Source organism: Sparus aurata, chromosome 15 (genome assembly GCF_900880675.1).
Source record: "Sparus aurata chromosome 15, fSpaAur1.1, whole genome shotgun sequence".
NCBI lineage: Eukaryota > Metazoa > Chordata > Actinopteri > Spariformes > Sparidae > Sparus > Sparus aurata.
In genome coordinates this window covers 18,777,843-18,793,169 of record NC_044201.1, presented here as the reverse complement: position 1 = coordinate 18,793,169, position 15,327 = coordinate 18,777,843, and the positions used below count along the sequence as shown (strand labels likewise).

Here is a 15,327-nt window from a genome sequence, read left to right as displayed (position 1 = left end):
GGTATTAGTCAATGCGGTGTCATGGAACCTTGATTAAATGACGAGCAGGTGTCCATAATTACAGAAAAAAAGTTTTCATCCCAGGAAAAGTGTGTGAACAAAGATATCCTCATGACTTTCACATTACTAACTAAGCAGAGAGATCTTGCTGGTGTAAAATGATAAAACGTGGATGTTATAATGTGTGATTGCGATGTTTTAATTCAGTTCTCTGCTCACCCTGATGTCCTTCACCATATAACTGTCTGTCCTACATGTGTAAGACTTTTGTTCACGTGCTGCACAAATGTGGAATTAACAACCACTGTACAGCCCCTGCCACTCAAAAATCGAAATCACTATAAGGATTTTTCATTTTAATACATGATAAAGAAATAATTGAAACTTTTCATTTACCGTCACAACACACCTACTTAGCAGCTGACTTTATTCCTGCACCTTTTGTCCACCCTGTTCTAACAATGTGGCTGAACCTTTCTAGTGGCAGAGCTGATAAAGATAAAAAAAATGTTTAAAATTATCTCCGATCCTTATTGTCAAGTATTCCAAATACCCTTTTATGAAGGCAGAAAGGTTGTATATAGTAATGAGCGGGTGACAAATGTGGGGGGAAAATGGCTGCAACATTTAAATCACTCTATTGAAAACACAGATTCTTAATAAACCTACATTGTGAAATAAAATCACTGGTTTCTGTGACTTACTAGCAACTCAGAACATCAATAGTAACACTTTTAATATAAGTCATTCAAGTTGAAGCCCGTACATGTTGCCCTGAACACAACACACTACTTGTTAAACGCATCGATTGTTCCTAAAAGTGTCCAAACTTTACATTTTTTTTTTACAACACATGGAGGGCTCTTTTCTGCGTACTGCTCTTAGTTCCAAAATGAATGAACTACAATCAAAAGGCTGGACCTTGACAAAGGGGTCGCCATTCTAAATGTGTGAAAAAAAAAACAATCCCTCCAGGACAGAAGAGGAAAGCCTCAAAATCCAAGTGTGCCAGATCTGTGTTTGTTGCTCAATGCATGATTCTCCACTGGAGGTCGCGTTAGAAAAATAAGTGAAGAAAAAAAAAACCTATCATGCGAGGCAAACACAAGGAAGAAACAAAAGGAAAGGAAAGAGAAGGAGAAGGCACGTAAGGTGACAAGACAGACAAAGCGGAGAGAGAAAGGAAAGAACTACAGAAATGAAGGAAAGGAACTATAGAAGAGAGGACAGAGATGAGAGCGCAGAAAGGAGAACACATCAGTGAAACGAGAGGATGAGACGGGAATGCTTAAAAACGAAGGGATAGTGAGACGGAAGAAAAGCAGAGGAGGTGACATGACGGAGGTGAGCACAAGGGGAGAAGATGGGAGGGAGGGAGATGAAGTGAGACGGCGAAGAGACGAGGGCAGAGATGAGGAGAGGAGGAGAGAGAGGGATGAGAGAAGTGAAGCAAAGCCCAGCGGAGCCTTCCACCAGATATTTACGGCATCCAACTCCATCTCAGCCCGGCCAGCTGGGGAGAGCAGGTGGACCAAACAGGTCAGCTCATTAACACACACACCGAAACGCGCGCACACACACACACACTCTCTCTCACACACACACACACACGGATTCACCATTGTCCCACTGTAGCTCATTTCTGAGTGTGACATTACTGTGGCCGCGAGGTTACAGCTCCCCTCCCCTGTGATACAAACAGCTTGACTGTTTCATCCAGGCTGGCCCAGGTGTGTGTGTGTGTGTGTGTCATTGCGTTACAGGGGTTAAAAAGACATGACCCGAGTATGGGACAGAGAGGAGGGATGATGCTGTGTGTTTGCGTGTGTGTGTCCATTAATCATAGCTGTGCTCCAGGCCAAGCCCTCTGTCCCACCCCTTCACACAGTGGACCACACTCACCTCACTGTGCAGCACGTCTACACACACACACACACACGCGCGCGCGCACGCACTACGAAGAGAGAGAGATAGTTGCAGTTTGACGCTGTAAAGAACTACTTCAGAAACTAATTTCTAAATGTATAATTTAAGTTAAAAAAAAGTTTATTTTTGTCTAAAATGTGCTTATTTAAAGGGTAAATCCACCAAATCTTAGTTTTAAAAAAAGACAGTTAAAGACTAGTGATGCATAATCCTGCCCTTAATCAGTGATTTTTATGGTTGTTTTTTAAGAAGTGTTTAAGTGTTGTTACAAAATCTTACTGTTCACATACCTGATTTGATTCTGAGTTGTGTATGTATGAATGTGTTAATTACATTGCATTGAGACACGTGTTGTGCTTAGCCGCGTGTCAGTAAAGAAACCTGTGTGAAAAGCTCCGGAAACGTGAACTCAGTCTAGGGAAATGTGATTCAGAGGTTGTGAAGAATAGAGTGGTAGTGTGGCAATAGTATTACCTGACATTGAATACTGACATGATGTTTCTTCCCAGCAGCCCAGCCTATAATCAATGTATGGCTATTTGACGTGATTTCATTTTGCTTTGTGCTTAATGCTGCAACATATTTCGCCTCCGCTTTCTATAAAACTCTGTGGCCCTGAAAGCACTGTATTTGCATGTACATACAGGTTTGATTACTGCTATCTAAACAAGGATTTTGCCTTTTATGGAAACATGTTTTCCCATTCTGTACATAGATGTCAAGTTAAGTTTTTTTTTTTTTTTCACACAGGATTGTATAACGAATTCAAGGTTTGCGACACATTGTCGTTTGTATAGCCGATACGTGAATATGTATACAGGCAGTGTATTTATATGTTTGTGTATATACGAATAAGTCTGTGGTGCATTTTTTTCAATTTGCGTTCAGCAGAATCAACAAAGGTTCTCATGGTGGTTTTTCATCTTCACATTGAAAAGTTTGTTGCGGTAACCTTTTTCCATCAATTTTGACTATGCATCAGCCCAAAGCATTAATGACGTAAACACAGAGTCCAACAGTGCAACAGCCTGGTCCAGGACGCTGAGGTGCAGACAGGTATCTGTAAAGACGTGGGCACAGCAGTGTCCGAATTTCCCATTACTTCCAGTTCATTTCCCTGCAACCGAACATTAGCCGGGAGCAGCCTTAAATCCAAGACCGATTAGCATGACATATCCCAACTCTCTTCCTCCCTGGGGAGGTTAGGGCCAGGTCAGACGGCAGAAAGATGCCATTTGCGAAGATCATCTCAAAACCTGCTCTCTTTCTTTCCCAGTGCTGAAGAATGTAGCGTGCTCTATATGATTCATGACAAATCATGACAATATACATCATTGTGATTTCTGGACCTACTGCATGAACCATCAAATATATAAGAACATACAGTATATGTCACATTAAAGTTGCATTGAACCTAATGTTGTTTTAATCTCATTATAATATTCGTTTTCATAAAAATAAATTGCATTGAATGTTGTTATCCAAGTGTGTTTTTCCGCGCCCCGCCCCTCTCTGTATATCCGTTCACAGGTAAGGCTGTGACAGTGTGGCCAACGGTGTGAATCCGCCGCCCACCAACCTAACCCCTCGAGGGTGACAGCTCGGGTGTCAAAGCCTGGTAATTGGTGGCGGGTAAGGTGTAAACAGGGTGATTGTGGCGAGGCTATAATCGCCCTGTTGCTGGTGTGAGCGGAAGGGAGGAAGAGGTGGAGGAAGACGAGGATGAAGAGCTGCTGTGACAGGGTGTGAGGCCTTCGCACAGTCGCCTGCCCAAATTAAAGTGAGGAAACACACGCACACAGAATCACGTATTCATGCACACGTAAAAACACATAACCACAACTAAAGGTGAACGGCACATACACATCATTTGTGTGCGTGCTAGCTCTCACATACTCACACAGTGTTAAAATGGGAGTCCAAACATGTTATATGTGGAAAAACCTACAGAGTAAATGGTTACATACATCAAGGGCCCTTAAAGTGACACACACACACACACGGCCATATTGTGATGTCTACCATGTCAACACGTACAGTGACTCTGAGAGGCCGTGATGTAAGTCAGGAAGTAGCACAGTTTTTGTGAACCGTCTGCTTACATTTAGATAACATTGTAAAAACTGTGCGTGTGTGTGTATGCGTGTGCATTTTCTCACCCAGAGCATAGATCCTCGGCCCTGCATTAGTGCCAAACCAAATTACCCTCCTGCCTGTCTGGTGCCCTCAGCCCAAACCTCACAAACACACATACACACACACACAAATGTTAGGGGATTGAAAAGTGCTGCAAGTAACATTTTATGTTGGGCAGTCCCTCTCTCACTCACACACACACACATGTACACACCTACACACACACACAAACACACCCACACACATACACGCAGCATCAGTGACAATGACACAGTATGACAGGCAGCAGTAGCCTAGCCTGCCCTCTGTCCCCTCTAACCCTCTCTTCTTCTTCTTCTTCTTCTTTCCACTGTATTTCTCTCTTTCCTCTCCCTCTCTCTTTTATCCCGACACTTTCTCATTAGATTGACTTTTTCTGCTATTTATTTAACTTTTTCCAAACTTGTGCAGTTTTAAGAGGTTACCAGAATAACTAGATGAATGATGCAGCTGTTGCTGCTGTCCCCGTTAGCCCTAGTCACAGGCTTGTGACTATACTGTACACACACAATTAATACACATACACACACACACACATTTAAGTGCTGCTAAATTAGACAATTAGCAAGGGAGAATGAGAGAGTGAAATACTTCCTTTCCTGCTTTGAAAAACCATTCACATTTTCAGTTTATTTTCTTATTCTTTTATGTTATTGATTTTTTTTCCCTTTTTTCCCACATTTTTTTTGGGGGGGAAACTGAGAAGTGGGGAAGGAAATGCCCCACGTTTAAAATTAATTCACCTCGTCACCTCCAAATCCGATCAATGGTTGGGCCACCGTGGATCGGGCTAGTTTCAGCATTGCATCTTATTCATATAGCCCACATAAATATTCAAACAGAACATAATTCAGTAGTGAAATGTACTTTTAATTGTCCAACTCAAACCGTACTTATGTCTTGTTGTTCTTTTCTTTCAGTATCCTCTGATCTTCACCTTTCCTGTCACTTTCCTCTTTTTCGCAATCTCATTATCATCTCCCCAGCGTCAAACATCTTTCCTGCTTTCTCCCATTTCTTTCCTCAGATTTCAAGCTCTGCTCCTCTTTCTTCTCACTCATCCAGTTCCTATTACTCATGTTAACCTCCATTAGCCTTCCTGGTTTATTTACTTTCATCTTCCTGTCCTCTTTCTTCCCCCCCCCCCATGCCTTGGCATTTCGTGTCAGGTCGCTGCTCCTGGACTCTTCCGTGTCGTGTCCTTGCAGAGAACAAGAGTGCTCCTCACTGGGAGTGTACAGGGTGACTCTACAGCTAACCCAGATGGACTATCCCTGTTCTGCCAGAGACTAAAATAATATAGAAGCATGTTAGCATCATGGGAAGAGGCGTCATGTGTCCCCCATAACATCATCTACTGTATTATTCAACACATCAAGCCCTCCCTCTGTGCTAGACTCGTCCCTGACCTTTTCATATGAGCCTCTCACAGCCTAACTAAGCTCTGTGATCCACATCAGAGAGACGGTGGGGCTGGACTTACTAAACTTCTGTGAATGATGATTTCATCTGATTTTGTTTCTGTTAAGTTAAAATGATACCAACTGACCCAAAGCGTTGTTGCCTTGTTTCATAATGAAATGACCATAAGCTTGAACGACTGTAAGTTAAGCTCAAGAGGTGATGAAACATGTCTGACATGTTTCAGATGCAGAAACAGTCCCAACAGCAACGGCATGAATCTGGAACGTTTGGGACTAAACATGGAGCACTGTAGTCTACATCTGGCAGTTTGCTGTTCACCCCTCTTGGCCTGAACCTTGTCCCTCTCTGCATTCTTCTTTCAGTTACATTTCCACCCCTGACTCAGGGCTGTAAGTCCAAATTGAATGACAAGGGACCTGAAGAATCAAACAATGGTAAAAAAAAAAAAAAAAAAAAGTGCAATGGATGAAATGGGCATGGGGAATATAGTAATGTATTACAAAGTCCGCAAGGAGGTTTGGGTCAAACCAACACAGCACAACACACAATGAGTTCCTGAGTTAAGTTGTGTCAAGTAGATAATTTAACATAAGTTAGTTAGTCAGCTCACTTTTTTCCAAGGTTAAGGTTCATTAACTAAAACACTCCCTAACTGTTAGAGAATAACAACAGATATGGTTATCAAAAATGAATTGTGGGTTTCGGACGGTAAGTGAACTTTGCATGAAAATTTGATTTGCTTCCATTCACCATGTGTAGCTCAACCGTTACTTCCCATCGCCCTGCATATAAGGCAGAGTACTTCCTACTTTGGCATGGAACACTGGCATTGAGTGTAAATAAATCATCCAGTGTGGACATTATTCTTTGGGATGCTCGGCTTGTTCAGAGTTCCATGGTACATTTGCCAAACCTAATACATTATTATTTTATTGCCATGTGAGTTGATCTCTCAGCTATCTGACTACTTTTGTGGTTAGTTGTCTGATAACCTGAAAATACAGTAATGTTAGACTCTCTGGCCTGCTCGCCACTGAATGGCATTTTATTATTCTGTATGCTGTCACATCATGCAAAATGTTGACCAAAAACAGATACAGGCAGTAAAAAATAAAAGATTGAATGTAATTTACCAGTCTTATTTCTACAATGTGACCACAGAAAGATCATGGAGTTTACAGGACTGTGGTAGAGAGGGAGCTGCCCATTTGCACTATATTTTGCTTCTCCTAAGATGATTTAGAATCTGGTGTTTAGTGTCCTCCCCTCCACCTCTCATGCATGTTTCGTTAATTCTCTGCTATAATGTGCAAAAAGAAAAAAAATGCCCTCCAACAGTCTAAAAATAATGATCCATAACTTTTGTCTTGATAGAAATCAACACCCTTCGACGCATCCAATCCGTTCATTAAACACTTAGTGGTCTAAAGATCCCAACGATTTCTCCAAACTAAACAATAAAATAAGTCGTCACTGCCCTCTATAATGATCTGTATTAGCATTTTTGATCTGGTGCTACCAAGGTCATTTGACACTGCCTTCCGAAACCATTACATATAAACGTGAACATCTTTTGAACTGCAATGGTTAAAGTTTGGTCATGTTTAGGCAGAAAAACTACTTGGTTAAGGATATGAAAATGATTGTTCTAATGTTTGAAAGACATTGACTGCTGATGTCCAAGTCACACAGTTGTTTGTCCTTTCCTTCCAGCTCACTTGAGGTGTTATGACACCAATAACAAACTAGTGCTACTACAACTGCTGTCTGTGAGGTCATTCTAGACTTGTCAATAAATGACAAACGCTGTTGTTTCTCTTGGGAACAGATAAGGACACACTAGCCTTTGTTAAGAAGTGATCAGTTTACAGGTAGGTGACAGGTGATCACCAACTATATCTAAAGTGAGAACTTTAAGGATTTACCACTTTGTAAAAACCAATAAGCTAAAGCATTTAGCTACGAAAGAGTGAGTTGCATAGATTAGACAGAGCTGCATAGATAAATGTGTGGCCCCGGGCCTCTATGAAGTTGTCCCTGACACCCAGAGGCCTCATCATCCACCATGATCCAGACACTGATACATCGACCCGAGCCTGAGCCCCACATCAATAAATCCATCCGTCCTCCGCCGACTCTACTTCATTCTTCTTTTTTTCTCCCACTCTCCTGTGACCGAGGAGGTGAGAGGTGTCCTGAAAAAGAGGAATGAACACAGCGACAGTTTATCACGGCAAGGTCGAACAGTGTCCAAAACTGTGGGACACATAGACTGAGGAGGTGAGAGGGATATGGAGTGCGAGTAAAAAATGTGAAGAGATGTGAAGAGCGAAATAAAGACAAAGAGTCTGAGACTCTGTCAGAACAGATAGATAGATAGATAGATAGATAGACTGATGGTAGCTTTTAAAGGGGTGTATTTTCACATTTTTGTGTGTTAAAATGTGTGTGTTTTCAGAGATGTCAGTGTTTTTTCACTGTACTTGCTTTGTGGTGCATGGTATGTTAAAGGAGAACTTCGGTCGATTTAAACATGCAGCTTCATTGCTCAAGCTACCCTTGACTTGCCAGTACCGAAGACGCGAACAAATTTGGTCCAGCCATTACAGAGCTCCGTGAACGGAGACTTAGCATTGAACGCTAACAGCATGGGGTCAGAACTTTACACTGTGTTTTAAGCGTCTTAACATGCTCCACATCTCACACCAAAAGGTATGCAACATCAGCAGACACCTTAGCACACAGCACTGTAGCGTGTATGACTCAAACTGAATAAAAAAGTAGTTAAAACAGTGTGTTTGTGCAAGGAGCTACTTGCCTGTTTGTTGACATCCGTGTGTTCTGGTAGCTAGACCAAACTAGTCAATCCGTCGAGCGTGTGTACCTAACCTAGCTCGGACCTAAATGTTTCAACAGCTACCCACAAAACAAATGACATTTTCCCTAGCCTAGACTTTACTTTGTGTTTAGTTTAATCAGCAAATCAACTATAATGGTGCAAATCATTTAAAAACATTCTGCAGCACTCCAATTACCAGAATCTGTGTTTTGTTTTTGTTTTGTTTTTGTTGTTTGTTTTTTTTCCTCATTGCCAATACTGTTAATTCTTTTTTTTTTTTTTAAATGAACAGCGTCATGTATTCTAGGACAGTGATTCTTAACCATAGGGCCGCGGCCCAAGCTTGGGCCGCAAGCGCCACCTAGAGGGCCGCCAAAAACTTTCAGTTTTGCACCTGTGGGCCGCGAGGGCCGCGGGACTGCATAGGTTATCAACTGAAGACACCAGAGAAAAGCTGTTATCCATGAGACGCTCAGTTACAATGCAGCTTCCGACCACACGGTGGCGGTAATGCGTCAGTAAGTTGTTTAAGAAGCTCACAGAAGAACAGAAGACATTCAGCTTGCTGCTCACCTGTAGCCAGGGGCGTCGCACGGTGCGACTCGCACCCGTGGGAGGTGTCGGTGTTTTAACACCCACACTTTTCCCGGTGAGAGGGTTCAACACCCTCACTTTTTCTGCCGTTTATCCGCAGTTTTGCACAAACGCCTCACTACAGTCGCTCAGTTTCTTTGGCCGCTCTGTATCTGCGCTCGCTGCAGCTGCCTCCTCTCCCCCTCCCACTCCTGTTGCTGCTTCAAACAAACTTGACACCGGCTTTGGGACTGACCGGCTGATGATTGGCTGTTCTGCCTTAAGTCCCGCCTTTCTTGCTGTGTTAGATTTATTGTTCAGCACGTGCTGATGATGCGGGAACAAACGTAAAATACCAAATAATAGCCCGTTTATTTGTTTCAATCACTTAACAGACCAGGCGTTTATTTGGGACAGGCGTTTAATTCCCTCCTCACAAAACTCAGGGATGAAAATGTCACAAACTTGGCCAGCTTCTCTGTGAATTCTCTGGCATCCTTCTGGGCACAACACGTGAAAAAGGCGAAGAAGAAAAACGTGCAGTGTCAGCTGTCACGTCTTCTTCCTTGATGTTTTTTCAAAATAAATTAGGCTCTGCATTGGCGGTTATTTACCCAAATATACACCTCCACCCAGCGTTTAAAGGGGACCACATGATGTGTTTTCTAATGTTTTTATGTGTTTATAGCTGCTAATGTATGTAACGCTGTCACTGTGATGATACATGACAGTTAAATATTGAATATGTCTATAATAACCACATCCTGACATGTAACTGTGATTTTTGATGGGTACTAATAATAACAATCATGACAAAAAATTAACAAAGACTGCAGATCATGATAAGAAGCTGTAACTGGCAGTGAGCTGCTTTCTTTTCTGTTAGCAGTGAAGTGATGTACTCCATGACAGAACATTATAAAATATGATAATGTATAAAATAATGTTAAACGGTGAAAAAAAACGTACAGTTGCAGTAGGCTTCTATTATAAATATGCAGCATATATAGTTTATTATTATTATTATTATGACTACTACTACTATTTTTCTGCATATTCTTGACTTTGAATGGGAGCTGCTGTAAATCATTTCTGTTTCTGATTCATATATTATGCAGTCAGTTGTCAATATTTTAAGTTAGATTAAATGAATCAAGACAGATGTCACATTTACATGTCAGGGTGTGGTTATTATAGACACAGATTCAATATTTAAGTCATTTATCATCACAGTAACAGTGTTACATACCAGCCTTAAACTGCTAAACTGTTGAGTTAAACTGTGGTCACTGTATGTTACTGCGTTGACGATTCAGGACCCGTGTCAAAATTAAGAAACTGTTCTGTGAAACTTTCTTCTGCCCATGCCCACAATATGTTGACAGAAGTTCATTAAAAATCTTTGTGGTTATCACGTATAATCACGTAATTGTATTATTTATTCAACTTTATTAACGTATTACCATGTTAAACTGTAAGTGGATTTTACTTATTATTGAATACAAATCAAACCAAGAGTGAGATCAATTTAACCTATATGCAGTGTTGGGGAGACCTGTAACTTGCTGGTAGTTAAACTACATTCATATTTTGTGCTGCGTCAAGTAATTCAACTACTTTTTGGGTAATTTTTTGTAGTTTAACCACTCAATTTACTAACTACAATTTTGGCAAATAAGACGAGTTTTTATATATATATATATATATATATATATATATATATATATATATATATAGAAATAAAAGATCTATATAATATACATTTTATTTTATTTTTCTTTGAAGAAGTTCAACACTGGTGTCCCAGCCAGTGCAGCATGTGAGCGGCTTTTTAGTGTTGGTAAAGATGTTTATAGTGCCAACTGGATCCGGCTGTCTGATAAAAACTTCGAGAGACTGCTCATGTGACATCTAGTTCTAGTGCCGAAGTGTTAGTGCCTCTGAAGTTCCTGTGATGTTGACCAAAAATGTCAGCTTTTGTTCTTTAAAAAATAAAACTTGAGTTGAGAGGCATATTTGTATGTGAATTTTTTGTAGGCTATTATATTTTGTTTCATATACATCATATGTTGATTTATGTAACGCTGATTTAAATGAGTATAATGAGTATAAGTAGTTGCTAAAGCTACTTTTTTTAGCAGTAGTTTTACAAACCACATTTCTCCAGAAGTAGAAATGCAGTTTGTTAAAACTACAGCCAGGCTGAACTACATGTAGTTTTACATGCTACGCTTGCAAACTAGCTTCCCCACTGCATATACAGTGTTAATATTTAATGGGCCCTGGGCCACTCTGCACTGAAAAAATTGGGCCTTAAGGTCGAAAAGGTTAAGAACCCCTGTTCTAGGAAGCAACAACCAACTTGATTGCTAGATTGTTACATACATTGTCTAAAAAGTACCTCCACAATGTAGCGATGTGGAAGTCTAAAGCAGCAGAAACTGGATATACTCCGGTAAAGTACTTCAAAATTGTAGTAAATTACAGGTTTTACTCTTCACCCCCATGATCGGTATATCTCTGTTACTGTACCCTATTTTTTCTGCTGGCGTATGGCATGTTCCTTCTGTGCTCGAGGTGTCAGTTCATGTGCAATTGTGTTTTTTTTGTTTTTTTTTTCGTTTTCCAGACAGATACAGTGCATAGATCACAAAGGACTTTGTTTCCCCCGAACAGAGGCTGTCTGCAAAGCTTCCTGCCAGACTGCACATGGCCCTCATCAGGCTCCACCAAACAAAGTGTTGTGTTTAGGCTTAGGATAGAGGACTGAGGTTAGGATGAGAGCCATGTTTCGGTCTGCCAATACAAGCGAAGGAGGCGGAATTAGTGCTCAGCCTGAGAGACATTTGTCAGGGCAAAATGAAATAAATATCCCCAATGAAGCCTTCGGTGTGAGGGGACGAGAGCAGTTGGAGTTATGTCAACTTGACACATATTCTTATTCGGGCAATAAGAACGGCCTACTCAGCATGATTTTAGATATGAACCCATATCTATTGATAAAACATACAAGGCAAACTGGACTTTGAAAAGCAAGGGGAAATTGCATGTTTTTCTGTCCTTGACATGCAGTGGTTCCCCTGCCTCGAGTCCTCACAGTCCTTGAGCCAGTTCAAGGGATCCTTTAGGGTTGTCAGAGCTTCTCTGCGTAACAAGGAAAAGTTTAATTTCATTTACATTTAAAGGGCTCTGTGGGACTTCTATGTCATCAGCGGTCATGTATGTTAGTGGACTCCACATTAGCCACTGTTGCTCTCTGTTAGCGGACTGTAGAGAGGCACTGAGTACATCCTTTGGACTGCTGCAGATATCCAGACCAAGTCCGTCACATAGAAATCCAAAGTCCATCAGCACTGAACTACTAATTAATCACGCAACCAAGAGAGACAGGGATGTTCTCATTTTTCATGTTACACAACAGTCCACTCACATATGGCGAATATAAAAGTAATTAATTATGTTTCAGAAGGACTTTTGCAATCACCATCCTCACTGTTGTCTCACAACAGTGTAGAATAGAGAAAAAAAAGAAGAAATCCAATGTGTTTTCTGCAGCCTCGCTTGTGTATCTGTGTTTAATATTTTTGGGGGTCTATATAAAAAAAACATTTACAAACCACATTATGTAGTTCATCATCTGCTACCCAAAAACTGCATCATTCAAATCAAGAACCACACCTCAGATAAGAAATGGCGAATAGTATCTTGACAGATAACACACACTCTCTCTCTCCCACACACACATGCATACACACACCGGGCATAAGGATGGGGGCTTAGCCAACTTCTGCGAGTCGTCCCGACTTAACTTGAGTTCCAGACCGGGTCTTAATATTCCGCCGGAGTGGCGGAGCCGTTCTTCTGCACGACCAATCCCATCGTCAAGTCAAATTTGCATTAGCAAATGGGAAAGCAGCGACGGCCTATTTGTTAATCTGATCTTTGTTTACCCAACACTCTTGTAATCCACTTTTAATTAAATAGCCGCCCAAATATGTGCGAGCAGCAGTTTGACTTTGTCTGTGCCCACATAGCCAGACTGAAGCAGACAGAGAAATAAAAAGAGGAAGGAAGGAGGGAAGACAGAAAGAAAGAAAGAAAGAAAGAGAGATAAAGATAAAGATACAAGACTACAGGCACTGTCTTTCTGTTGTTACACTCCCTGCTGAGCTTGGTTGAAATATGCAGTTTTGGCACACCAATACACACATCTTCCTTTTTAATGCAAAGAAAGTAAAATTGCCTCCATGAATTATGTTCCAAAGCACTTGCAGTGATACACACACTGTACCTATACACTCTCCATATACGCCCAGGGTTTATGTGGGTCAGTTCTGGAGATGCAGCTTATCCCATTGTCTGGTCAAATATCTAATTCTAACCTCACAATAGATTTGTATATCCTATCTGTCATAAACCACAGGCTGTGTAGTTTGAATAAATCAAATAACACACATGCACACACACACAAATAAACACACTTTCAAGAAATCCTCGCTGGCCCTATCACCCACCCACACCCCTCCCACACGCACACACACACACCACACAATATGGCTGCATAATGTCCTTTATCTATTTATAGTTAATGCCATCCTAGGCCTGATAATGCAAGCAGATACCTGGTAGGCAATTACATCTCCCCGATTTCGTCCGCAATAAAAATGCACTGGTAATAGAAAAAAAGGGGTAAATAACACAGCGGTGTGAATGAAGCTGGCCCCGGCCTGCACTATACATCCCCAATAAGTCAGCCCGCACTGACACAAGCCGCATTGTCATTCAGATGTGCCTCCACCGCTGTTTTTACATGTAAAGGAAAGGCAACAGCGGGGACATTGTGCCTCTACCTGGGTATTAAAAGTGACATCACATTATCCTCTGCCCCAACACATATCTAAATAACTTACTTCTTGGATATTTGTCTGCTTTTTTCTCTGCGGGTTTGTATTCACGCGTCCCGTATGTGTAACTTTGAAAGCGACATAAAGCGCGATGCGGATTGTGTGAATATGCGTGCGTGGGGTTTTTTTGTGCTCTAATTCAATGCTAAAAAAATTGGTAGCATCGGACAAAAGCCACATCGTTTCTCCAAGGTGGCGTGAATGACGGGGCGACGAAACCATTAACCGGAATTTGCACATCTGTACGATTTAGAATTGGAAAAAAACAGAGGTTGGACAAGAAGAAAAAAAAGGAAAAATCTGTGTATTATTATTTGTAACACAAGTCTGGCACAACAGAACCACGTCAATGGAAGTGAATACCCACGGTTTAATCCAACGGGGTCAGTGAAAGGTTTTTCTTCTTAGTTGCCGCTATTATCAACTTCATATTTTAAATACTTGAGAATTTAAAAGGTGGATGTTTTGGATTGAAGCTTTGTCATTACCTCAAGTGAGACAGAACATTTCAAGAATCTTAAAGAAAACATTTTTATATAAATAAAACTCGATACTTACCATTTCATCAAACATGTTTTACCTTTCCAAATGTCTGTTTTCATTATTGGTTATCAAACCTGTTATGCATCTTACTTACCTTTATGTTTGTTTACTGTACTACAAAAAAAATGTCTCACAATTTTCAACCGATGCCTCTTAATGACCTGCATAAGAAAACGACATCATCAGCAAGGAGATTGGCTATGTCAGTAAAGTTATAGGCTATTCTCAGTGCCTGTCATCAACTTTGGATTCTGAGTTATTTGGTCAGATAAGTCATAAAATTAAAACAGTTTTTAATGGCGTTTTGCTAATGATAAGTTGAGGGTCTTCCAGTCTGAGGAAAGAAGCTGGCCGATAGTCTGGTGATACGTCACAGCACTCAAACAAAGTTGTCATCCTTTTTATCCAAATGGGTTACTTATGGTCTGGTTAGGCTTAGGCACAACTATGACTTGATCGAGGTTGAAGTATTTTATTGCAATGCTCTGTTTCAAATGTGCTGGTTCAGTCTGTAGTTAGTTTAACTTGTGGTTATGTTAGTTATAGAAGTTAGCTGAGAATGTAGTGTAAAGCAGAAGCTATGGTTCAGTGGTTACCATGCGCACACATAGTGTTGATTGGACCAGTTAATGCATCTCTTCTTTAACTCAGGTCTGCCAGCCAATAAGAGACGTATGAAAGCAGATATAGTCGCAGGGATTGACTTCCGAGCTCAGCAGATTTTAAATCTTGAGAAGTTGATTTACACATTACAAATTAAGGGAAACAATGTCCACCTGGAATATAGAAATCCGATATTTAAAAATCAATTGCATGACAGCACACTTTGGAAAATGTTCAACAACATCGTAGACGATTTGAAATAAACAAGTAGAAACATGCACTTGTAGACACTTGTAGGGTTGATTTTATGTGTGTAATAGTAGTACTATAGTTTTTTCC

The 15,327-nt window shown here is 40.8% G+C and overlaps 1 long non-coding RNA gene across 1 annotated transcript; it reads left to right on the top strand.

Annotated features, from left to right (window-relative positions):
* The first annotated feature begins 994 nt into the window (after positions 1–994).
* Positions 995–5,649, top strand: LOC115596292 (uncharacterized). Its single transcript, XR_003986870.1, has 3 exons — positions 995–1,539; positions 3,457–3,706; positions 5,022–5,649. It is a non-coding gene; the product is annotated as an uncharacterized LOC115596292 (long non-coding RNA).
* The last annotated feature ends 9,678 nt before the right edge of the window (positions 5,650–15,327 follow it).